The sequence below is a fragment of the Ipomoea triloba genome, chromosome 12, assembly GCF_003576645.1.
Source record: "Ipomoea triloba cultivar NCNSP0323 chromosome 12, ASM357664v1".
Classification (NCBI taxonomy): Eukaryota; Viridiplantae; Streptophyta; class Magnoliopsida; order Solanales; family Convolvulaceae; genus Ipomoea; species Ipomoea triloba.
Genome location: NC_044927.1, coordinates 14,573,850 through 14,583,626, shown reverse-complemented (window position 1 = coordinate 14,583,626; position 9,777 = coordinate 14,573,850).

Below are 9,777 nucleotides of genomic sequence, written 5' to 3'. Positions count from 1 at the left end.
GAATCAACTTCGATGTAGAGCAGCTTCGGTCACCTTCTGGATGTATAACAGTTTAAGCTTTGTAACTCTCTTGAAACACTAAGATGTGTTTTCTCGCTGTTTTGAATATCAGGATGATATTCCAAGTTAGCACTTGCACTTGAACGTTTTAGACAGACACTTCTTAAGAATTTCGAACCCTTAACTCCTCTTTTTTTTTTGTGTCTTTACGTCCTTATATATGAGAGTAGAGGAATAATTCCGTTGGAGGGAAAATTATTCCGTTTGAAATTTGTCTCCCATGCTGATCATGGGTCTTGCATATTTTCAGCATATTTCATGGAGTGGTGATCTTGTAACTTGAACCTCTTGTCTTGTAGTGAATATTCCATAGTTCACTTTCTTGAGTCCATGCTCCACTTTCGTCTTTTGGTAAAAGTTACTCTTTTTATATTCCCATTATTCCTTGTTTGTAGGGAATCAGACCACTTCAGCATTGGTGCACCTTTTGATCGTTTGTGGTGGAAATCTGACGTGTCATCCATTTTCGCCCATTTTGAAATCTTCACGTTCGGCACCTCTTCATTATTCTATCTCCATGATATTCTTCTTCTCCAAACTTTAAGTATGCTTCCTGACCGTCAATCAGCTTTGTTGGAGAATTGTTAGTGTATCGAGACCAAGGTTGATATCTTGATTGTTTGTTGTCTCGAACTCAAATATCGAGAGGTCTATCTCTCGAACTCTGTTTATGTCTCGAACTGGATAACTGTATCGAGAGGTCCTACCTCTCGAACTCTGCTTATGTCTCGAGACTTAGTTGATGTCTCGCAGACCCTTATTCCTCCAATGTTGTCCCATGCTTTCTTCTGATCTGTCTATATGATTACAACACGAGACTTCTAAGATGTTCAAACAAATTTACCTCAAGCTTAAATATTTTCCGAGTTGAGCTCAAAGTTACCCGGTTGTATTTTCGCTCTTGGTTTACTTGTCGAACTTACAGCGTTTTGTCTATGTATCGAGACTTGGGGATTTCTACTTATCAGTTGGTATCATCAAAACCTATTACATGATGTTCCTAACAGGTTGCGCTGTGTTTTTGTTTAGATCTGTTCTTTTATCTGTTGCCCTTTCATTTGAAAGGGTAGCAGATACATATATTAATTTAAAATTAATATAAGTATTTGCTACCCTTTCTACAAGGAAGAGTAGCGGATATTAATTCTCCTTTTTTGTAAAGAAAATCGCTACCTTTTCTTTAAAGAGGGTAGCGGATTCTTGTTCATTTATTTACAATTATGCCACCATCCCTTTTTTATTGACAATACACTACCCTTGTTTAAAGAAGGGTAGCCTAAAGTTATATTTCTTTGCCCCATTTTCTACTAGTGTATTGTATGAAAAATTTTGAATTTTAATACATAATTCAAATTTTGTGTTGACAGGATCAAAGGAAATTGACTTAAAAATTCGAGGACAAGAAAGGAACTGAAAACTTGATAGCTAACCACAATTAAAGGTTGGAACATACGAAAAGATATGATGATTGCACAAAATATCCAAAATATCTGCTTGTTGCATTTTTTTAATAATAAGTTTCTGCACTTACCTATAATTTTCTGTTGCATTTTATGCACTTTTCTGGAATTTTCAACATCCTTTCACTACTACAAAAATGAACATATAAGTGCGGCTTTCCACTATACTTTTTAATAAAAGTGTAGTGTAAAGTTGAAAAAAAATAGTGTGGTAACAAAAGTGCAAATAAATAAATAAGAAAATGCTACACTAAGGTTTAAAAAGTGTAGCGGTTTCATTTAAAAAAAAAAAAAGGATTACTTTCCATGACACCTTTTTGCGAGGAGGTGTTGCGGAAAGTGAAACTAATTAAAAAAATTAGTATAACTTTCCGCTACACTTTCTGCCAAAAAGTGTAGTGGAAAGTTAATAAAAAAACAACGATTATCAAATAAATCTAGATCGGGTGGGTAACTTCACATTTTCCCCTCTCCTCTCTTCACATTTCACTCACCAATAGATATTTCACGCAGTCATTTTCTCGTTTTCTTCTCTCGCCTCTTGGCGATTTCCAGCGGTGTAACTCTCCCCATCGCTGAGCATCTATGCGGCTAGTCTCCGACGAATTCTTCTCGTGGGGTCTACAACGACTCTTCGGTGAATCTCGTCAAGGCTCTCAGGCGCAGAAACCCTAAACGGCGGATGTGAGAGAACATAATCTCTCTACTCGCTGGATTCTTGATCTGTACGGTGGTTTTTGTTTCTTTATCAGGTTTTCCCCTTCCCTATTGTTTACTAATCCTTTCTTTTTTCCAATTTATTGATTTGGTTGGTGCTTTCTAGGTTTCGATTCTCTTAAATCTACACGTACCGTGGTGATCCCGACTCCCTTCTCAATGACGATTCCCGTCAAGGGTTTTGTTCTCTCCTTTACAACGCTTTGAGGTGAGACGGGTTGGCGTCCAGGTTGGGATAGAGTCTCTCAGTTACACCTCGTGGTAGAGTGTGGTCGTATGTGACGGTGAACTAAACTCTGGCCGGAGACAAACTCTTTGGCACCCATCCTTGTGGTTATACCAAAGGTTCTTCCTTACCCTGGTAAGGTTATATTTTAATTTTCTCATGTTTATTTACTTACTTTCTTATGGGTATGGAGTTTTTCCTACTGGTAGATTGGTAAAATAAAAAACTATAATTACCGAGGCTAAGACAATATTGGACATAGACGAAAGAATTAGCAGGCAAGTTTATTTATTGTTTCATATTCTAACTGTTTCACATTCTACATATCTTATGTTCTGTGTGTGTGTGTGTGTTTTTTTTTTTAAATATCTGGCTGCATGATTCAGATAAGCTCCTCAGCTGGTTGGGGTTCTTAAGGAATTGAAAGAAGGTTTGGATACAGTGAGGTCTAAGGTGAGGCTTTTACTACAAATTAAGGTATTGAGGAATTCTTCTCAAATCAGTTTTCAATTGTTCATTAACATACTTTTCTTTACTATGTTGAGGAATCAAGTGGCTTCGCTTTGATTTTCACAATGATTTAATGCTGGTTAAAAGGAACCAGAGATATTAGTTATTTGTGTCTTCAACTGACTAGTTCTTTTCCTTCATATTATATACCCCTAAAAGTGGAGATAATGGCTAGATTGTTGTCAATGGCAGCAAATGTTGTTACAAGAAGAATATATTCACTTTGCTTGTTTTTCAAAAATAAAATATTTACTTTGCTTAGTGGATGGGTGATAAGACTCCGAGATACCCTTATTTCAGGCACATTTTAGGGTGTTTTATCGCGTCTATGTTAGGAACATCATGTAATAGGTTTTGATGATACCAACTGTTAAGTAGAAATCCCCGAGTCTCGACGCATAGGCAAAACGCTGTAAGTTCGACAAGTAAACCAAGAGCGAAAATACAACCGAGTAACTTTGAGCTCAACTCGGAAAATATTTAAGCTTGAGGTAAATTTGTTTGAACATCTTAGAAGTCTCGTGTATTGTAATCATATAGACAGATCAGAAGAAGGCATGGGACAACACTGGAGGAATAAGGGTCTGCGAGACATCAACTAAGTCTCGAGACATAAGCAGAGTTCGAGAGGTAGGACCTCTCGATACAGTTATCCAGTTCGAGACATAAACAGAGTTCGAGAGATAGACCTCTCGATATTTGAGTTCGAGACATCAAGCGATCAAGATATCAACCTTGGTCTCGATACACTAAACAATTCTCCAACAAAGCTGAATGACGGTCATACTTAAAGTTTGGACAAGAAGAATATCATGGAGATGGAATAATGAAGAGGTGCCGAACGTGAAGATTTCAAAATGGGCAGAAATGGATGACACGTCAGATTTCCACCACAAACGGTCAAAAGGTGCACCAATGCTGAAGTGGTCTGATTCCCTACAATCAAGGAATAATGGGAATATAAAAAGAGTAACTTTTACCAAAAGACAAAATTGGAGCATGGACTCAAGAAAAGTGAACTATGGAATATTCACTACAAGACAAAGAGGTTCAAGTTACAAGATCACCACTCCATGAAATATGCTGAAAATACGCAAGACCCATGATCAGCATGGGAGACAAATTTCAAACGAAATAATTTTCCCTCCAACGGAATTATTCCTCTACTCTCATATATAAGGACGTAAAGACACAGAAGTAAAAAAGGGGAAAAAGAGAGAAAAAGGAGTTAAAAAGAAAAGAGGTTCGAAATTCTTAAGAAGTGTCTGTCTAAAACGTTCAAGTGCAAGTGCTCAACTTGGAATATCATCCTGATATTCAAAACAGTGAGAAAACACATCTTAGTGTTTCAAGAGAGTTACAAAGCTTAAACTGTTATACATCCAGAAGGTGACCGAAGCTGCTCTACATCGAAGTTGATTCAACGATAGCTTGTGGTCAGATTGGAGCCTGTTACATTCAACTGTGACAACCAAAAACACCTTGCTTTGGATTAAGCAAGAGAGGTGGAGTAACCTGGCAGCTGTCCGAGTGAAAGAAACCTGAGGCTTGACGCGGGCTTGGTGATCAAAGGTCAAGTGCTCGAGAGGTGGAGTAGCTGGAAGCGGGGAGAAAGACCTTGGAGAGGTAGAGTAACCTGGGAGCTGTCTTGTGAAGATCCTGAGGCTTGACGCGGGCTTGGTGATCAAAGGTCAAGTGCTCGAGAGGTGGAGTAACAAGAAGCGGGGCGAAAAACCTGAGGCTTGAGGCGGGCTTCGTGATCAAAGCTCAAGCGCTCGATATTGTAATAAAAAGGGAAGTTTTTAGTGCAATCCTTCTAGGGAGTTTCTGGAAGAAGAGTGGACGTAGGCGGGTTGGCCGAACCACTTAAAAATCTCTCTTGCATTTACTTACTGTTTTTATCTCTCGCTAACCTCTCGATTGCACTGCATATAAACGCACTTCTCGAACTAACTCAAACTCGTGCTAACTAAAAGGGGATAACATTTCCGCTGCGCATAAAACTTTGTCTTCACCTCGTGAGGTATCGAACCTAAACATCCTAAGTTCAATACACACGAGAGGTTGAAAAGATTTGCAAAATCTTATACAAGTCTATTCACCCCCCTCTAGACTTGTACCCCATCCCCTTGGGACCAACAATTGGTATCAGAGCAAGTTCTCTGATCGATATAAACCTTTGTTTATATTGCCTAGAGATCCTTCTTTGAAAAGTCTTTTGAAAATATTTTCAAAGCACGAAAAAAAAAAAAAAAATTTTAAAATGGATAGCATGTTGTCGAGACATCTTCTCTTTGATCTTAGCAGGTTCGATGACTGGAAAACACGCATGCTTGCGTATCTATCAGCCCTCCATGATGAGATGCCGAAGTAATAACATCTGGACCAGTCAAGATCATGATGATAAACACGACTGCTGAGCAAACCAGAGATACACCAAAGTATGTCCTCAAACCTAGGGAAGAATGGACAAGTGATGATAGGAAGAGAAACAACTTGGACAACATTGCCAAGGATATTCTCTTCAGAGCTATAGACGAAACCATCTTTCCAAAAGTAAGAAAGTGCAAAACGGCGAAAGAGGTATGGGATACTTTGATGTTGATTGGTGAAGGTGACGAACAGGAGAAGGAGAACAAGCTCACCGTGGCCATGAAGAAGTTCGAGGACTTCAAGATGAAGCCAGGGGAGAGCATCGACAGCATGGAATCTCGTTTCATGAAGCTATCAATAGAGATCAATGATCTCGAGAAGGAGATTCCACAAAAGGAGCTAAACCTGAAGGTCTTACGAGGCCTTACCAAGGAGTGGGATATGAAGGTGATCACAATACGTGATCACAGGGATTTGAAGAACACCACAACCGACCAACTATTCAGAGATCTCAAAGCCTTCGAATTTGAGATGTTTCCAAGAGATGAGGATGTGGTGGACAGACGGAATGTGGCACTGGTTGCGGACCAACCAACCACCTCCTCAAGGTCAGATTCTAATCCCACTGATTTTTTATCTGATGAACAGTTTGCTTTCTTCATAAGAAAATTCAGGAAATTTATGAAGAAGACACCGGAAAGCAATACAAGTTCACCTTCCTCCTCAAGAAGGAAAAATGAAAAATACACATCCAGAGGAATGGAGGAAGAAGATCAAGGTCTATGCTACAACTGCAGGAGACCGGGGCACTTCAAGGCTGACTGTCCTTACCCTAAGGTAAGCAAGTATCAAGGCCTAGAATGTAGGAACTCCAGGAGAAAGGAGGAACCTAAAGAGAAGCCAGCACAAAGTGGCTTCAAGGGAGATACAAAGAAACATCTGCGCAGAAAGGCGCTTGTTGCTGAGGAACTCGAGAGGACAATCGAGGAGTCCGAGACGTCGAGCTCCAGTGAAAGCAGCAGCAGCTCAGAGGATGAGAGGGGGCTCATCTGCTTATACACCGAGGAAGAAGAGAATCAATGCCTAATGGCCATTGACAATGAGGTAACCTCTACTTCCACATCTCGCTGCTCTACTTCTACCTCTCGTTGTTCTTCCTTCAGAAGTGATGAAGATCCCTTTGAGATGCTTGAAACATTTAAAAGGGATCTCGCAGTCGCTAATAGCACTCATGCCAAAATCAGGGAAGAAAACAGCAAGCTAACTGCTGAAAGAGATATGCTTAAGAACGTCTCGAAAGAGAATTCGGAGCTAACTCTCAAAGTAAGTGAGTTAGAAGCTAAAATAATCCAACTAACTGAAGAGTGCAAAACTCGAGAGATCACAGAAAATGATCTTAGAAAGGTTATAGCATCATACACTAATTCCTCCAAAGCTATGGAGAAAATGGTGAATGATCACAGACCTACAAGTGATAGAACCGGTCTAGGGTTCCATCGAGACCATCTCTCGAGAAATAAACAGACCAATGGTTTGGGAACTTCAAGAAATGGAGGATCTCAACCCAAACCAAATAAAGGTCATAAAGGACCAACAGAAAAGACCAGAGTAGCTATTCATAAACCGTCCCTATACACCAGCAATGGAAAGTATAGGAAAGCTACGAAGAATGGCCGGGTAAACAATATCGAGAGATCACCTTGCTATCTCTCGCAAGGCCATTCCAAGTACAAAAAGAGCTACACTCCATATAATGCACCTCAAGGCAAATATGGAAGGTCTGAGATCCACATAGTTAGGAACTCACGGATGGAGAAAGGAAGACTCTATCCATCTAGTGAGAATTGGTCATCAAATCACAAGTTCTGGAAGAAACCTCACTTTCAGCAATTTCACATGACCAAACAGCGTATGAAAGGCATGGTGCATAAGCCGGTCGAAAAGTCTCTACCTAAGTTGATTTATGCACCAAAGAGGCCTAAAACCTTTGCTAGCATTCCTTATAATTATCAAACGTACAATGGCTACATTGCGCCTAGGCCTGGAATAATGGGCACAAGGTATAAATGGATGCCTAAACTCACTAACCCACCAGGACCCAAAGTTTGGGTACCTAAACTTGCTTGATTTCCTTGCAGGACACCAGGGACGTGTGGTTCATTGACAGTGGATGTTCGAGACATATGACTGGAAATCTAACACTGCTTGAGAACATCCAACCTATCGAAGGTCCCTTGGTGACATTTGGCGACAACGAGAAGAAGGGGCGCACAAGAGCTGTTGGTGAAATCCAAAAGAATGAGCTGGTTATTAAAGGAGTGTCCTACGTTGAGGGGCTCAAGTTCAATCTCCTTAGTACAAGCCAGTTCTGTGACAAGGGCCACAAAGTTGTCTTCACCAAAAGCAAATGTCAGATTATGAACGAGGAATCTCTCGAAGTCGTCTTGGAAGCAGCAAGGAAAGGAAACATGTACATAGTGGATTGGAGGTCTGCAAAACCATCCCTATGTATGCTAGCAAGGAGCAAGGAAGATTTATGCTGGGATTGGCATAGTAAGCTTAGTCATCTGAACTTCAAGACTATCAACAAGCTTACTAAGAGGAACCTAGTGGAAGGACTGCCCAAAGTGACGTTTCGAAAGGATAAAATTTGTGAGGCATGTCAACGTTGCAAACAGATCAAATCCTCCTTCAAGAGCAAAGCCGAGACATCATCCACTAGACCATTAAGTCTTCTTCACATGGACTTATTTGGCCCAGTGGATCCACCCAGCATAAAGGGAAAGAAGTACACTCTTGTGGTAGTAGATGACTACACAAGATTCACATGGACCGTGTTCTTAACCAAGAAAAGTGAGACAAAAATTGCCCTGCCAAATCTCTTGAAGCAAGTTCAAGTTGAAAAGGATGTCTCGATACTAAAGATCCGGTCAGATCAAGGTGGAGAGTTCATAAATCAAGTAATCGAGAGCTACTGCAACGAGAACGGGATTCATCATCAACTGTCAGCTGCTCGAACGCCTCAACAGAACGGGGTTGCTGAAAGAAGGAATAGAACTCTCAAAGAAGCCGCAAGGACCATGCTCTCACAAGCCAACATATCACAAGGATTTTGGGCAGAAGCAATCAACACAGCGTGCTATACCCAAAATCGGTCCTTGATCGTGAAAGGAGTTGGAAAGACTCCATATGAGTTGTGGAATGAAAGAAAACCGAATGTAAGCCACTTCCACACATTCGGGTGCAAATGCTATATCCACAACAATGGGAAGGCTCAACGAAGAACTTTTGAAGAAAAGGCAGATGATGGAGTATTTCTGGGATACTCATCGACAAGCAAAGCATTCAGAGTCTTCAACAAGCGGAGTTTGGTGGTTGAAGAGTCCATACATGTTACCTTTGATGAAAGGGCATCGACAGATCAACCATCAAAGACAACGGAAGCAGCTGAGGAAGATCAGCCAGAGTCTATCGAGAGATCAAACTTACCTCTCGAAGACAAGCAGTCTATAGTTCGAGACGTAGCGGAACTCCAGTCAGAATCAGATGATGAAGAGTCTACCAAGAAGAAAGCTCCTGACTCAGTTGATCAAATCCAGATCATAGATGTTCAACCCACATCTCAACCTTCAACGGAAGCATCAACTGAGGAGCCACAACCCAACCTAAGATGGTTGAAGAGTCACCCTGCTGATCAAGTGATTGGAGATGTACGTGACAGAGTTCAAACCAGATCAGCATACAGAGAAAACATGTTTGCTTGCTTTCTATCTCAAATAGAGCCTAAGGTGATCGAAGAGGCTCTATGTGATCCAGATTGGGTGCAAGCCATGCAAGAGGAACTTCATCAGTTTGAACGGAACGATGTTTGGGAACTAGTTCCGAGACCTCATCATCAGAATGTCATTGGTACAAAGTGGGTTTTCAGAAACAAGATGAATGAGGATGGAATTATTGTTAGGAACAAGGCCAGACTTGTTGCCAAAGGCTACTGTCAGGAGGAAGGAATAGATTTTGATGAAACCTTCGCTCCAGTGGCACGTCTCGAAGCCATACGCATCTTTCTCGCATATGCCGCCTTCAAAGACTTTAAAGTATATCAAATGGATGTCAAGAGCGCTTTTCTGAACGGACTTCTCGAAGAAGAGGTGTACGTTGAACAACCTCCGGGTTTCTTGAAGGACGTGGGAGCTGACAAAGTATACAAATTAAAGAAGGCACTTTACGGCTTAAAACAAGCTCCGAGAGCTTGGTATGATACCTTATCCTCTTTTCTAATTCAGTGTGGGTTCACCAAAGGCCTAGTGGACAAAACATTGTTTAGAATTAAGGATGGGGATCACATTTTATTGGTGCAAATCTATGTGGACGATATCATTTTTGGAAGCACCAATTCAGACCTGTGCGAGAAGTTCTCCAGATTGATGAAAG